Below are 17,857 nucleotides of genomic sequence, written 5' to 3'. Positions count from 1 at the left end.
GGTGAGATTCTTTAGAGGGAAGGGAAAGGGCAAGAGCTCAGAGAGAGAGAGAGAGAGAGAGAGAGAGAGAGAGAGAGAGAGAGAGAGAGAGAGAGAGAGAGAGAGAGAGAGAGAGAGAGAGAGAGAGGGCCATGATTCGCGTGGACACACTAAATCTTTGGCCACCCTCAGTTCGCTATAACACAAATCCAGTAATGGTTCTGGCAGAACAAAGGCTTGATATAGTATATTAACAAGCTGTTGTTGTTTAGCATTTTCATAGTTTTTCTTTCTTTTTCTACAGAGTAACAGTGGCTGATCCCCGAGCGTTGGATGAAAACACCTTCAAAGCCTGGAGGTCCGCTGCTTGAGAGTGTAATCCTCTTCATGTTCACACAAAGTGCACAAAATGATTGCTGGGTTGACTGTTATTGGTGTTATTAAAGAACCAGTTCAGTGTTTTGAAGAGTATATGATTGATTGGATGTTTTTGCTGAGAGCTGGTTTGAGAAGTTTGATACCATCACCAAGTTCACTGAACCTTGTTGACTGTCATATTTGATTTTTCAACGAACAAGGAACATGATCAGACAGTGTATCAGATATTTTATGAAAAATACTGGTTACACCAATTGATGCAACCCAGTGTAGATTGGTGTAACCAGTATTTTTTTGATAAAAATCTGATTATATACATGAAAATAAATGTGAATTAAAATGTGGAATAAATATAACCCACTTTTGCGATGCAACACTATGGTTTTTAACACATTTTACATCTTTTGTCACAACTTATTTAGAAGGAATATGGATATTGGATATATCCTGCTCAATATTGACAAAATGCATCAAAATTTAAAAGTAGAAATACTCAAAAATATTTTCTTTTCATTTGATGATTTAAAATGAAGTAAGTTCACTGAACCTTGTTGACTGTCATATTTGATTTTTCAGTGTCCATTTCATCAACTAACAATGGCGTTTGACTGGAGAAGGAACATGATCAGGCTGTCTATCAGATATTTATGAAAAAATACTGGTTACACCAATCTACATTGGGTTGAATCAATTGGTGTAACCAGTATTTTTTCATAAAAATCTGATTATATACACGAAAATAAATCTGAACTTAAATGTGGAATAAATATAATACACTTTTGCAATGCAACGCTGTGGGCTTTTAACACATTTTACATCATTTGTCGTAACTTATTTAGAAGGAAAATGTTGTTTTTTAGGATATGTCCTGCTCAATAACCGAGCGAAAACAGGACCAGAAAACAAATTCTGGTCCTGTCAAGACTAACAAGTTTTTTCTGCTCATTGTTTATCTGTCTGATTACATATTATTATTATTATTTATTTTATTTTATTTTATTTTATTTTATTTTATTTTATTTTATTTTATTTTATTTTATTCTTTCTCTATTTCCTTTTCTCTTTTTTCCTTTAAAGAACGTTATTTTACATGTCGTTGTTTTAACAACAACCTGCCCCGAGGGACTAAAGATGGAAATTAGCCACTGGCTATAATCTTGTGTATTGATCAATATGCATTGTCCTTGTCTTTTAAATAAATACATCTACAAATCTACAATATTGACAAAGTGCATTAAAATTTAAATGTAGAAATACTCAAAAATATTTTCTTTTCATTTATAAGTGCACTTGAATACAATGTAGATGGATAAAATATGTAATATGTATCATTCTTTTGTCGTTACACCATTTGACATTTTCAGGAGCATTCAGTCTGACTTTTGGTTTTTAAAAAAATGTGCAAATCTCATTTCAAATGTCGTAAAACCAACAAAAACACAAAATGTTTTTAACAAACCTGATGCTGCTTTTAAAACAATGGTATCATTCTCAGGAGTAGTATCAAACTTCTCATTCAGTCTTGCCAACAAAGTGCATTTCCCAATCTGTTGGAACTATTTCTTTAACCACGCTGCCCTTTCTTACAAAAATCATAATAAGATAATTGAGCTTTCAGTTTGTGAATCTTTTTTTTTTGTGTGTGTGTGTGATGGCATTTTGTAACTTACTCCCTCACCCTGGCTCGTCAACTTCATTTTGTGACTTTCTGCGTACAATGGGGGGGGGGGGGGGGGGGGGGGGGGGTGAACTCTTTGTCTCTTGCCTTCTTATCTCGTGAAACCACACCTACAGCAAAAACAACAGAGGAGTTGGGAAATTTGTACATAATAATTGGTTAGAAAAGGGCAGCATTGCTGTGGGCTGTCATCATCATTCAAACTGGTGCTCACTTGTTTGTGTAAGACCAACAAGGACGTTGCTAGAGACAGAAAAAACCTTCACGAGGACACAAACAGCACAGGTGGATATGAGGACGTTTGGCAGCTTTTAGTTACTTTTTCCAAGTTTTATCTTTCTTAAAAGCCAACAATTTTAGGTATAATTGCAACCTTGATAATCAGATTGAGCTGCCTTCTTGCTTTTGTCTTGAACCAGGCTTTTACGTAACAGGTGCACAGTAGTTTTGTGAATATTGCGCAATATGTTGTTTTCATTTTGGAGTGCACTAACAAATACAGAACTAGGTATTTTTAGACATGGTGGCAATGTTGGCTTGTTGGTCGGGTTGCCACTGTGGTCCAGACTAAAATATGTCAACAACTACTGGATGGAAATATTGTCACAGAGGATGAAATCTTACATACTTTAGGTGATCCTCTGACTTTTCCTCTAGTGCCTCCAGCAGGTCAGTGTGTTCCCTTATCATCTACAAGACTACAGAATTCATTGTTTCCACCAGATAATGTATCCTAATGACTTTGGTAATACCCTGACTTTTCCTCTAGCATCACAATGAAGGCATTTCTAGTTTTTCATGAAATATTTCAACAATTTTGGATTAATTGCCATACATTTCATATAAACATATTCATGTCCACCTCAGGATTAAATGACATAAGTTTGGAGACTCTGCGACTTTTCAGAGGATCAATTTGTCCAATACTTTGATTTATGACCAAATACCTTTCAAACTAATGACATTTCCATGACATAACATGCTAAACTAAACATTATACCTGCTTAAAATCAGCGTTTTAGCATTGTTATTGTGAGTAGAGTTGCACACTAGCATGACTGTAGACTCTCAGTCTTGTTATTATACACAAAAACAAGAAAAAAACACCATCAAATAATAAAAGAAGCACAGAAATGTTAAATTGACATTTTATTCAGCTTTCATTTAAAATAATATTACATGCACCTCATGTGAGTATTTATTTTCTCATTGCCTCTACCTGTTAACAAAACACTGAAGTACATTTTGTGCAATGCTAACATCAACACAATAGCATGATGCACAAGACCTGTAACCCAAATACCAAACATCTTAACAAACACAAGATAATCTTGTGACCATTAGAGGAGTCTTGAAAACTGGTTCTGCAACCTATAGGTTGAGTAAGGACTGACAATCATCCTGCAGTACATCAACAATCGCCTGCATTGAGGGTGAAGCATGTGAGCACAATGGCTGAATTCAAGCAGCTTGTTTTGGAGTCCGCTGGAACGACTCGAAGACTCACGTCACCTTAGAGCCAATTATGGGAAACACACACAAGCTATATATTTCATGTTTCGGTCCCATGGGTCTCTTTGAGGAAGCAAAAGCACTGAAAGATGATGAACAGAATGGGAGAAGTGTGGGGTATGAATCCAGCATAATGATGACAATGCTCCAAAAGGCTTTACTGTCTCATCCTCTCACAGGACTGCAAAGACCAGACAGAATATCTACCTGTTTACCAGGAAGCTGGGCACATCCCTGCCTGTCAGTAATCATTAATATGTAAATGTCCTACTGTTATTCCATTGGGAGAATACTAAAGGAGCAAACAGACTAAAATAATGTGCAATTAGTCTTTTTCAACTCTGGATCTACTGAATGTGTGTATGTGATTAAATGCTGTGCATAATATAATATGGTAATGTTAAAGTTTGTGTCTGAATGTATTCAACTTGAGCTGACATTGTTATTCTGTTATGGTATAATGTGGTGAATCCTTATCATAAGGAATTTAAGCTTGAGGTATTTTTTAAATATAGCACAGTATGAAGTTGTCAGTATGTGTTATATTTGATACATGACATACATACAAACCAAGACACTCTATAAGAAAACATATTTTACTGTCGGCTCTGAACATTTGATTTAAAATGAAAACAAATTCAACTTTTATCTTTAATTTTACATCTAAACTAGCTGAGCTGAACTGTGTTGTAATTAAAGGCATTTATATACAATGCATAGTCACTCAGTTTTGGAGGACCAACGTCTAATGTGTGCAGCAATTAACATTAAAAATCTATTCCAATAACATTTTAAGGTATATCTAAATACTTTGCTTTGACTAATTATTTGTGCCTGATATTATTAACCATAAAAAGTTCAATTATTCAATTAAAACCAGGCGGGCAGTTCTAGTCTTCTGAAATGATGCCAACGTGGAAGTAACTTAAAACTGCATTCTATCAAAAGGCCACCAGGGGGCGACCGTTTTGGTGTCAAAAGGACTTCCGTCTCTATACAAGTCAATGGAGAATTCACCAACTTCTCACTTGATTTCTAACCTCAGTAAACGTTTTCAAAATGTGTTTATGGTCTCAATCGCTAGTTTAAAGCCTTCTTCAATGCAGTATGATGTTCATTTGGGACATTTTGGCCTCCCTGATTTTATATGTGACGATAAAGCAGGGTATGCATTAGGGCGTGGCCACGTTGTGATTGACAGGTTGATTGGTTCACAGGTTCAGGAGGGTGCCTCATGCTCCTCCTGATGCCCATATAAGTAGAATCCTTGTTTTTATTTTTCCCAGCATGCACCGGAAATTTTCAAGATGGCGCTGCTCAGATCCGAAACTATTCGCTTCCAAGCAGCAGTCCACAAACCAATGGGTGACGTCACGGATGTTACGTCCATTTTATATACAGTCTATGGTTAAAACTGCTACAATTACAGATTATTTCTTTTCCATCATTGAAAAATCATGGATATGAAGTCTATGAATATACACATTTTGTTAATTTCAAAAGTTGTTTAAGGCAAGGCAAGGATCATGACCTTAAAATCTAAATTAAAGTGAGCACAGGAAATTAACCCTTTATCAGAAGATTGTTAGATCTGCTTTCTGGTGTCAAAAGCTCAGACATCCAAGGGAAGTAACAGTAAGAAAACACACATCTGAGAAAGAGAGAACTTTAAATTAAGTAAAGTTATCATATATCTCTGACCCACAGACATCAGAGTAGTCAACCATATTGCCAGCAAGAATATTGCAAAATCATGCATGATGTTTAATGATAACATTCAATGCCAGAGGTTTAAAAATACATATATTTCTACACAACATCCATGCATGGCAGCTAGACTGGATAAAGTGTGGTTAAAGTTAAGTTAGTAAAACACTCAGACTCCTAACAGATTGTGGTTAGAGTGAAGAAAACAAACAATACCATTCCTTAAAAAGGAGCAGCCCACCAGTGGGTCAAATATTCAAACCCACAGACCTTTATTTTCTAAATCCTGCTGGAGATCACATACCAAACATAAGAGCTTAACCTCATGTCAAATCAAATTAAATGTGCTGGAGTACAGGGCCAGAACAATTTCAACATGACACTATACAGACTGAACCATATAATGTACGGTAATAATCACATCAGGCAGCACGGATGTGAAGTATACAATTCCACATAGTGAGAAGTGAAAGTAAAACATACCGATGGCTCCTAATTGTGTATTTTAATGTATTGATCAGTGAGCTAAGTGATGAGTTATTAACATGAGCAGCCATAAGGAGAGGCTGGAAACATAGCCATTTGGCTGCATTAGTGATACGCTGTGTGTATCTGGTGTCTGTGTGATCTTAATCCAATACTGGGAATCATAATCCCCACCAGGTTTCTCAACTAAACAAAGATTAAGAGAGATTTGGTTGTTTGTTTATCATCTGAGTTAATGTCAGAGGTCAGTTTCAGGACAAATAGAAGCGGAACAAACTGAGCTGTATTTCTCTCTCATGCACACACACACACACGCATGCACCAAACACACACACACACACACACACACACACACGCACTCTCTTCCTCCATCTCGCCAAAACACTGAGCCTCAGACAGAAATCTAATGCTGTCACAAAATGTCCACTTGATTCACTTCACTAACACACACACACACACACACACACACACACACACACACACACACACACACACACACACACACACACACACACACACACACACACACACACACATGTAAATGCATACACATGATACCACTCCAGTGTCTGCAGTGTTGCATGCCAATGATTTTGTGCTAAGCTATCAAACAGCATATGGTTGGAAGAGATGGCCGTTAAGCTCCTTCTGTTTTTAAACAGCGCTACTACTGCTACTACTAGCAATAAAAATAAAGATAATAATAATAATCATAATAATAATCATAATAATAACAATGAAAATACTAATACATTTGATTTATTCCGCACTTGTCATTCACAGTGAAACTCCAAAGTGCAACAGCATTAATAACTTAGAAACACACAACATAAAGAAATTATTAATAATGATTATATTAATATGATTAAAAAGCCTTTCCTGAATACAAAGGACTTTTTTTCAGGCCTTCGTTTTTTTGGTGCAGCAGAGCAGAAGGCTGCATCCCCCATAGCGTGCAGCTTAGTACAGGGGGGGCTCGGAGAAGCAAGCTGCTGGCAGGTGCAGGTGGGGGGGGGGGGGGGGGGGGGGGGTTGTGGTATGATCAGGTCCTGTAGGTATGCTAGGTAGGTGCATGATGCCTCTAGATGGATTAGTATGTGAATAGGAGGATTTTTAGTACTCCTGAATGAGGGAGCCACTGCAATGAAAACAGAGTTGGTATCATATGTTGGTGTTAATAAAATGGTTATATTAGTATTAGCATTAGTTGGGAAACATATTTATCCCCTGAGCACAGAAGCTTGTGTGGCTGCTTCAGATCCATTATGTGGAGGTTATGACTCACTTATCTCGCCATCGCAAGAGACATCAATGCATTACCTCATCATCGTGACTGAATTATTTCATTATCTTCGGATGACACCGGCGCTCACGTTTATTTGTCTAAGATCAGTATCTCAAATATGTCGAGGTATCACATATTGTTTTCTTATGATCACATTTTTATAAATATCTAATTATCTCAGTGTAATGGATTTATATTCTTCATTTGTGGTTCATCCCAGTCATCATAGAGTCATTGCTCCGAGCCATGAAAGACAAAGTGACTGATGGAAATGTAAGAAGCTTATATAGACATATGACCATCACTGCCTATCTCTCTATAATGAAATAATAAAGTTATGGTCATAAAATGATGGTTAAACATCCTGAGATTTTATTTGAAACATTTCATCCAACAGCTAAATACCTGCAGGAAGGACACAGGAAGTGACATAATCATCTATTCATATTTGTCATATGCGTCATGTATATGTATCCTTATTATCAAAGGGAATTAAGAACATTAACATAATAGACATATAAAGGAATATTGCACACATTTTTCAATCAATAAGGCACAAATGATGCAATAAAAAAAGAAATATTAAAATTAAATAACAAGATCGTAGGGATAGGTTAATAAGACAGTAAGGGCAAGAAGAGTCATTAAAATATATAATGAAGAGGAATATTACATATTACATATATACAGTAGAGGAAATCATATATACAGTACACTCAGGCGAGGATTATATCTGTCAGAAACACTAGAAACATCATAATTAACCCTCCTGTTGTCCTCGAGTCAAGGAAGGAAGGGAGGAAGAAGGAAGGAAAGGAGGAAATAAGGAAGGACGGAGTAAATAAGGAAGGAAAGGAGGGAAGGAAGGAAGGAAGGAAAGGAGGGAGGAAGGAAGGGAGGATGGAAGAAGGAAAGGAAGGAAGGACGGAGGAAATAAGGAAGGAAGGAAAGTAGGAGGGAGGGAGGGAGGAAAGAAAGAAGGAAGGAAGGAAGGAGAGGAAGGAAAGAAAGAGAGGAAGGAAGGGAGGAAGAAAGGAGGGAAGGAAGGAAGGAAAGGAGGGAGGAAGGAAGAAGGAAGGGAAGGAGGGAGGGAATAAGTAAGGAAGGAAGGAAGGTAGGAGGGAGGGAGGAAAGAAGGAAGGGAGGAAAGAGAGAGGAAGGAAAGAAAGAGAAAGAGGGAGGGAGGAAGGACAGACGTAAGGAAGGAAGGAACAGTCAAAACAGACAGGGTCAATTTGACCCAGGAGGACGACACGAAGGTTAAATCATTATCACTGGACAACACTGCAAACACTCATCAAAATTTATTTTTAGTTCTTTGTTTTGGTTTCACAAAAAATCTGCAAATCTGCTGTTGTGGTTCAGTCCTTCTGCTCTCATCAGATTTGCTTCCAGCTGATTTTTAGTGAAATAAAACTCTGACAAACTCCCTGTACGCTGCCTGCCTGCATAGCACCAAACTGCAGACAGACTTTAGCAGCTAAGGAGATGGTGACCAAAACAGAACTAATAGAGAGTGAATGCTGAGAGTGAGTATTTGAGTTTGTCAGGTAAACTCTAAGTGAACTCTGTGTGTGTAAATATGCAACTATCTGCTGCCAACTTTGTACTTAAAAGTTGTACTTAATACAACTTTGTGAACTATTGCACTAATAATAATAACACAAGTAACAACATAACTGTAAATCTGTCCACATATCTCCAATCAACAATAACATCTGCAGGCAACACTGAGAAGTTTGTTGTGCTAACTAATGTGTATCATTTGTATCCATTCAATCTTAACCTTTGTGTCGTCCTCCCGGGTCAAATTGACCCCGTCTGTTTTGACTGTTCCTTCTTTCCTCCCTTCCTTCCTTCCTTCCTTCCGTCTGTCCTTCCTCCCTCCCTCCTTCTTTCCTTCTTTCTTTCCTTCCTCTCTCTTTCCTCCCTTCCGTCTGTCCTTCCTTCCTTCCTCCCTCCCTCCTTCTTTCCTTCATTCTTTCCTTCCTCTCTCTTTCCTCCCTTCCTCTTTTCCTTTCTCCCTCCCTCCCTCCTTCTCTTTCTTTCCTCCCTCCTTCCTTCCTTCCTTCCTTCCTTCCTTCCTTCCTTCCTTCCTTCCTTCCTTCCTTCCTTCCTTCCTTCCTTCCTTCCTTCCTTCCTTCCTTCTTCCTCCCATTGTTCCTTCCTTCCTCCCTCTTTTCCTTCCTATCTTCCTTCCTTCCTCTCTCCTTTCCTTCCTTCTTCCTTCCTCCTTTCCTTCCTTCTTCCTCCCTTCCTTCCTTGACTCGAGGACAACAGGAGGGTTAAATTGGAGCTAAACACTTCATCCCAGCGTGCGTCATACATGTCGCTCTTCTCTGAATAACACAACAACCCTCCAGGCAGGTGACGGCTTGCTGACACCGCAGTTTGAACTCTGATCCTCCAGCTGAAGGACACACTCTGCGACTTTGAGGTTTACTCATCATCCTCTTGTGGCTAAAACACCAGCATGTGGTTAAAATCCATGTGAGTCAACACATGAGGCATCCCATGACATTCGGCTTGGAGCTGGTTAAATGTTTTTTTTTGTTTTTTTGCCACAATGGCCTAAAAACCTTTCTAGGAAGGTTCAGGAAGTTTTTTTTCATCTTAACTCCTATTACTATTTTCTTTGTTTTGTGTTGTATTTTATTAATACTGCAGCACTTTGAGCTGCACTATGACTGAAAAGTGCTGTACAAAATGAAATGTAATGTTATTATTAATCCTTCTATGTATCTATATAAAACTATAAAGTCTAAAATAAGGAGCGATATGCTTTTCATTGGACAGTGACAAAGTATAATATCTGGATCTAAAAGCCAGGAAAGTAAACTTGATTCAATCAGTTCACTTTCTTTATTTAGTTTAAAAGGAATATACTTCACATCTGTCATTCTAAAGTGCTTTTGCATCAGTTGCAGTGCTGCAATGTTTCACCTAATAAAACACTATATGGTATATTTCCCCCCTTGAGGCCTTTTTTTTTTTCTTTCTTTTTTTAATCATCCATTTTCATTTACAGTGAAGGTCTTTAGCTGACAAACTCCAGCCAGTCCCGCAGAAGAATGAGCTTCACTTCCAAGATCACGATCATTACAAGAAACCAATACTAAGAAGGTCAGAGGTTACCGCCACAGCCAACTCAGAACTTGGTGCGGTGACAGAATGATGAAAGGTCGAGGCAACGGACGGGAAATAGGAGCTAAGTGGAAAGAAAGAGGGATTTCTGATGAGAATGTATGAGAGCGCACAGAGAAGAAAAATATGAAGAAGGAGGTTGATTTAATTTTTTTGGTGGGGGTAAATGTGAGGCGCTTCTTGCAGAGATGAGTTTTCAGTCCTGGGAAGAGAGTGACTCCTCTATTATGACTAGAATAAGAAGGTCACTGCACCATTAGGGAGTCGACCTGGAGTAGATCGATGACAAGGAAGGTGAAGGAAAGAACTAAGTGAGAGGAGCAATACAGAAAATGGATCGGCGTGTTGATTTTTGCTATAAACTGAAAGGTTAGAGTGCATTGGCTCGGGGTTGGAGTAACAATTTGTGCATACACATTAGTAATTCATAACCCCGAAATAATGATTTGTGCGCACAAATTAGATGAGCATTAATCTATTAACCTGTATACATTTATAACCCAATACCCGAATGGTGGAACTGCCAAAAACCTTTAAATAAAAAAACGTATCTCAGTCCAAAATCTGCATTAAATCCTTTCAGCCCACTGAGATCGACCATGATCTGACCACGTTCCTCGTTTCATTTGCAGTGCATTAACAGCAGCATGTGTGCACGTTGAACAGCAGCCAAAGCTGGCACAGACTAAACAAGGAGTGCCAAAAATGACGTCCAATGTAGCATCAAAACGGGAGTGGGAATAAAAGTGCCGAGGCGAATAAAGTACAACATGCTCTAGTTGTTTAAACATCTTCACTTAACCTTAAAACTTTAAAGATTTGCTTGCTTTCTCCAGGAATCCTGCAAGCCCCGGGATCGAACCAGTGACCTTCCAGTTACAAGCTTCAGGCCTTCTGACATACTGTAGCATCCGTGCATTTATCCATTGATCCATACATTTTTAAAGTATAGAGTTTGGGGTTTTTCTGCTCTGTTGTTGGAGGCAGAACCAGAACAACTCACACATCAGAGGAGCTGAATTTAAGCTTCTTTTGGGCAAAAAAAAGAGGCTGGAAATGTCATTTGGTTCCAAGTTATATTTAAGAAATAGCTTGACATTTTTGGGAAAATAAGCATATGCAAGATAATGTGTATTTGACAAAATATTGAACTTCTTGAAGTTTCTTATCTGAACTTTTGTAATGGCTTCAAAACTCGACATGTTTCAAGATGGCGCTGCAAGAGTGGCAGCCTCTTGTAGCAGCTCCCATTCACCGTTGAGCTTTTTCTTCTGTGCAATATCAGTATCAGTTATTATTCTGACAACACCAATATTTTTTTATTGTACATCATGTTACTATTTTTATATTATTATAAAGAGTGCAGTCCAACATATTTTACAAGTCAAAACCAGGCGGGGAGTTCCGGTCCTCTGAAATGATGCGAACACGGAAGTAACTTAAAACTGCATTCTATCAAAAGGCCACCAGGGGGCGACCGTTTTGGTGTCAAAAGGACTTCCGTCTCTATACAAGTCAATGGAGAATTCACCAACTTCTCACTTGATTTCTAACCTCAGTAAACGTTTTCAAAATGTGTTTATGGTCTCAATCGCTAGTTTAAAGCCTTCTTCAATGCAGTAGGATGTTCATTTGGGACATTTTGGCCTCCCTGATTTTATATGTGACGATAAAGCAGGGTATGCATTAGGGCGTGGCTACGTCGTGATTGACAGGTTGATTGGTTCACAGGTTCAGGAGGGCGCCTCTTGCTCCTCCTGATGCCCGTTTTTTTTTTAACCCGGCATGCACCGGACATTGTCAATTTCATTTCCAATGGGTGACGTCACGGATGTTACGTCCATTTTATATACAGTCTATGGTCAAAACACCACCTGTACAAATCTTTTTAGACCCCCAAATGTCTGTAAATTTAAAATATTCACTTTATATTTATTCCTTTAACAGTTCAAATCGTGTTTTTTCTCCTTTATGTTGAAGTTTCCACACTGTTAGTAGTATTATATTGTAATTTCACTTCTTTTTTTTTTAACATAAAGACAGTCACATGTAAAGAATATCAGAATCAGCCATTAAAAATTAGTGTTTTTTCTATTCTTTTTAGTACTAATGCTTTTATTGCATATGTACTTACTTATTATTTATTGTTCTGTATTCTTTTTTATTGGTGCTCTTTCTATTTTTGCTGTCGAATTTACTGCTGTAGCTCTGTAAATGTCCTCATTGTGGGACTAATAAAAGATGATCTTATCTCATCTCATCTTATCTTATCTTACAAGAAGATGATGATGATGATCATGTCAACAAACGATGGACCATGACCTTACTTTTCTAGCCTGATACCAGTCGTTGTGGATATTGCAGCTGCCAGTGCCGGTATCTATACAATATATGCTCTGTTTATAGATTTAAGAGAATATTTTATAGGCAGCTTTAATCTTTATGACAAAAACAGAACCTACCTAAAAAACATCTACTAGAACAACAACAACAAACAGAACCAACAAACAAAAGAAATCCACTAAAGACAAAGAAACAGATACAAAAAAACAAGCCAGTCTCTAATAAACGTAAAAACAAAACAATTCAGTCTCTTGAGACGTTATCACGATGTGTATTCTTGATTCTGAATTGGTTTTTTTTTGTTGTTGTTTTTTTTGCAGGCTCAACATGATATTGGAGAAACTATAGATCAAAGTTTCCTTTCTTCTCGCCTTCTTCAGGATGAAGAACCTTTGATTGATTGAATAAAATGAAAAGATTGCATCAGGGTTAAGAGCGTGCAGCTTTCTCTGCCTTCATGTCAAGTCTACCTGCGGACCAGCTCCACACTAGAATTTGTATATTTTACTTCAGTTCTTTAAGATAATTTTAGACCATGTGGTGAAAGAACCAAGGCTATCAAAAATATTTGCAGTAGCTTTTACAGCTGCCACCCATGAGCAGGTTTAGTGCAATTGTACCATCATATTTTCAGTGTACAATATAAAGATGGTTTCACAACTCCTTCCTCAAACTTGGATGTCCCTATTTGAAGCATCAAAAAACACAATCTGACCTGAAGGCATGCTGGTTATTATAAGCAATCATAATCTCCTCATGCACAGTGCCCCAAACTTTGTTGACGATTCTTGGCAGACTTTCCATTTCAAAAGTGTTTTTTTTCAGAGGTTAAAAAAAACAACAACCCTGTTCTGCTATAAGAAAGATCCCAATCTTCTGTGTAAAAAAAAAGCAATGCACAAAACATAAAAATGACACCACCATCAAAGTGGTTGAAATGGTGGATGAGATGGGGAAACGAGTGGGGTAATCTATGGGAGAGTGTTTCTCAAAGGCACTTCAGAAAAACCGTCGTCTTGGCAGTCGAAGGGCCCAATTTACAGAGGAGAGGATTACAACACCAGATTATCTCAGCAGAGTTATCAAGGCTGCCCTCCCAAATAGCATCATTACCCATTTGAAAGGAAAAAAAAACGAGCGTGGATGGGGAGATGGAAGAAGAAGAAGAGGAGCACTTCCCCTCTGTTATTGTGCGTTGGTGGATCTGCCTGATGGTTTTCAGGATTTCAGGGATTATTACTCAGAGAATTGCCTGGGAGTTCACAGTAGCTTAGAGCTGATCTTGTACACAAACACATCACCTGCACACTCAGTGGAAAGTTTCAATGCAAGGCGCACACACTATAAGAAAAATAAGAGCATAGCAAAGAGCTGAACTGGGACTGAAATCCACCAAGTTTCAACTCAAGTCGTTGATTTTTTTTAGTGGTACATTTGTGCGTGAGGGGAGCAGAAGTTCAAATGCAATCGAATCAAGTCAACTTTATTTGTCTAATCTGATATAACATGCAAAACAGAAAGGAGGGTTTGACCTATGCTAGGCCTCAGCTCCTGCTTCCTAACAACATTAAGGAAATGGAAATTGAAAGTTAATTCTTGACCTTTGAGCAATCTCACCGAAACGCCCAGTTCAGTTGCTTTTTTCTGGAGCTTTAGATTGTTTATTCTTCAGCAGACACAGTACAGTAGATGTATCGATTTCCATTTTCACGACTTCTCGCCCCATGATGACTTTAAAATCGAGATCAAAAGTTCCTTCTTGATCTTTTTAACCCTCCTGTTGTCCTCAGGTCAAGGAAAGAAGGAAAGATGGAAGGAAGGAAGGAAAGATGGAAGGATGGAAGGAAAGATGGAAGGATGGAAGGAAGGAAGGAAAGATGGAAGGAAGGAAGGAAATATGGAATGATGGAAGGAAAGATGGAAGGAAGGAAGGAAGGAAGGAAGGAAGGAAGGAAGGAAAGAAAGATGGAAGGATAGAAGGAAGGAAGGAAGGAATGAAGGAAGGAAGAGAAGACAGATGGAAGGAAGGAAGGAAGGAAGGAAGGAAGGAAGGAAGGAAGGAAGGAAGGAAGGAAGGAAGGAAGGAAGGAAAGAAAGATGAAATGATGGAAAGGAAGGAAGGAAAGATGGAAGGAAGGGATGAAGGAAGGAAGAGAAGACAGATGGAAGGGAAGGAAGGAAGGAAGGAAGGAAGGAAGGAAGGAAAGATGGAAGGAAAGATGGAAGGAAGGCAGAAGGAAGGAAAGGAGGGAGGAAAGAAGGAGGGGAAGGAAGGAAGGAGGGAGGAAGGAAAGAGAGAGAGAAAGAGGGAGGAAGGAAGGAAGGAAGGAAAGAAGGAACAGTCAAAAGAGACCGGGGTCAATTTGACCCGGGAGGACGACAGGAGGGTTAAACAGGAACTGGATGATCAATCTATCCACAATAGCTACTGAATGCACCCCTGTGGTGAGTCTGTTTGGCCAAATGCTGTTTCCAAGATCATGAAACTTTAAAACTTTAAAATTTCATTGGAAAAAGTTTAAGCCAACATGGACGAGGAGTCGTTTAAAGCTATCGTGTTGATCTTGCGGTGAGGCAGTTTTGCCAGAGATGAACAATAACCCCCAAACCAAAAACTGAAGAAATAGAAAAGAGTGAATTTCTGAGTAAATTTAAAACCTTCTGCAAACTTTCATTCTCTTCTCAGTTTGATTTTCTATTGTTTTTATATTTTTTGTTATCCCTGAAACTCAAAAACGTTCTTTCTTTGCAATGTTTCACTACTATTTCATCCTCGTGAGGGACATCAGATTATTCAGGAATGCTCACAAACAAAACTGTCTGTTCTGTAGCCTCTGTTGCTAAGGATGTTTGTTTCGTTTGTTTTTCGTTGTCATTTTGGTACAGTACAGTACAAGGTTGTATCACACAATGTAGTCTGTAGTTCCTTTATTCTACTCACAACATGTTTTAACAGTGGAGTGAAAAGGATGAACAGAGGAGTCTCACATCTTGAGGAAAAGAAGCTGCTCTGTACTCTGATGGTATGACAGCGGATACTTCTGTATCTCTTGTCAGATGCCAGCAGGGTGAGTGGGCTGCTGCTGGGGTGGGTGCTCTTTTAGTATCCTTTGGGCTCCGAACAGGCACCTCACCTCACTGATATCACTGATGATGCTTGATAGATGGGTACCGATGATGTTCTCGGCGTTTTTTTAATCACCCACTGCAGAGCCTGATCCCGGTCTTGGAGCTGTGCACAATCTATGTCAATTTGCGATGTTTCCAATCAAGATGCTTTAAATTGCTCCTCTGTGGAGGTTAATCAGATTTCGGGATGGGAATGGAATATTGCCTTCTCAAGTTTCTTTAAGAAATACAGTAATTTATAATCTTTCTTCACTAGGGTGGAGATGTGTGACATCCATGACAGGTTCTCTGTGATGCTAATTCCCAGGAACCTAAAACTATTCACCTGCTCCACTGATTTAAACAGGGGTGGGAGTCTTTGCCTCCTTTTTTATAGAGTCTTTTGTTGACATTGAGCAGTAGGTTATTCTCCATTTGTGCCCCATTCTGCAAGATTGTTGATTTTTCACCTGATATGAACTCCCATTGTTGTTTCATATCGAGCCATTGATGGTGGTATCGTCAGCAAACTTCACAACAGAGTTCTCTTCATGTTTTTGGGTTACAATTATTTAAAACATTTAAAAAAAAGTTCCCACACACTGTCTCCCTCAAACTGTTATTGTGTTGTAACGTTTCAGTCTGTCTGACCTTCATCAGGAGATAGTGAGCGAGACAATGCACCGGAGCTTTTTTTTCATTGTTGTGATTGCACTTTCCTCCTACGCACCTGCCACTATTCAGGTGTGTAGAGATTTCTTTCTTTCATTTTTTTGGGAGTTGCAATTATGGTACAGTACAGCATGAATAGGAAGGGGGATGAGCACACCACTGTTTGAGGCTCCAGTGTTTGAGCGCTACGTAGGAGGAGGTGTGACCATCAATCCTAACTATCCATTGATGTCCAGATGCAGCGTGTGATACTCAACCAAGAGTGAGACGTTTTCCAGTTTGTTTCATTGGGAGTGTATGTATTAACCTTCGTGTCGTCCTCCCGGGTCAAATTGACCCCGTCTGTTTTGACTGTTCCTTCTTTCCTCCCTTCGCTCTGTTCTTCCTCCTTCTCTCCTTTTTCTTTCTTTCCTCCCTTCCTTCCTTCTTTCCTCTGTCCTTCTTTCCTTCCTTCCTCCCTTCCTCTTTTCCTTTCTCCTTCCCTCCTACCTTCCTTCTTTCCTCCCTCCCCTCCTACCCTCCTTCCTTCCTTCCTTCTTTCCTCCGTCCTTCCTTCCTTCCTCCCTTCCTTCTTTCCTCTGTCCTTCTTTCCTTCCTTCCTCCCTTCCTCTTTTCCTTTCTCCCTCCCTCCCTCCTTCTTTATTTCCTCCCTCCTTCCTTCCTTCCTTCCTTTCCTCCTTCCTTCCTTCCTTCATCCTTCCTTCCTTCAATCCTTCCTGCTTCCTCCCTTCCTTCCTTCTTTCCTTTCCTCCTTTCTTACCTTCCTTCCTCCCTTCCTTCCTTCCTTCCTCCCTTCCATCCTTCCTTCTTCCCTCCCTTCCTTCCTTTTTCCTCTCTTCCTTCCTTGACTCGAGGACAACAGGAGGGTTAAATGCTGAGCTGAAATGAAGCTTAGCGAAAGTTCAGACAGGAAGACCACTTTTCTGTACGCTCACATCATATTTTTATTTCTCATTCTTTAGTCGTCCTGATCCTTCTCACAGCTCATACTGATCTCTGTCAAAGCTCATATTTTCCTTGCTGTTATTTCTGGAGCATCAATTGACACATCAGCTGTTCACATCACCTGGTCGAGTCTAACCAATAGCACGGGGACACACCTTCATCGTCAGCCTATCATATTGCACCTGTCTTTTTAAATGTTCTCCCTCTCTGCTCAGGTGCTCTCTTGATGCTGTTTTGCTCAACCCACCATCTCCCCATCACCACCCAGTCTTCAGATTCCTCAATGCAACACTTCAACTTCATCCGCCCGATCAGTTTCAGCCTTAAGATGACTTTGTTGTGATTTGGCCCGAGATTGATTGATCGAAGTCATCAACCACCACCACCAGTGTCTGGACTCTATGGGGGGGATCTATCATTTCAAAAATTCTCCCTGCAGAGTCCAAGCGCCAAAGACTTTGACAATACATAATCATTAATCAGTTCAGAGCTTTATTGCCCCTCGAGGGGAAACTTGGTTTGCAGTGACAGCACAAAAAACAACCAACACAACAACCACAATAAATAAATAAACAGTGACATAACAAACATCATCTCAGCATACAGCACAACCAAACTTG

Source organism: Scomber scombrus, chromosome 7 (genome assembly GCF_963691925.1).
Source record: "Scomber scombrus chromosome 7, fScoSco1.1, whole genome shotgun sequence".
Taxonomy (NCBI): Eukaryota; Metazoa; Chordata; class Actinopteri; order Scombriformes; family Scombridae; genus Scomber; species Scomber scombrus.
The sequence above is the reverse complement of the archived record's forward strand: the minus strand, read 5'-3'. Positions refer to the sequence as shown.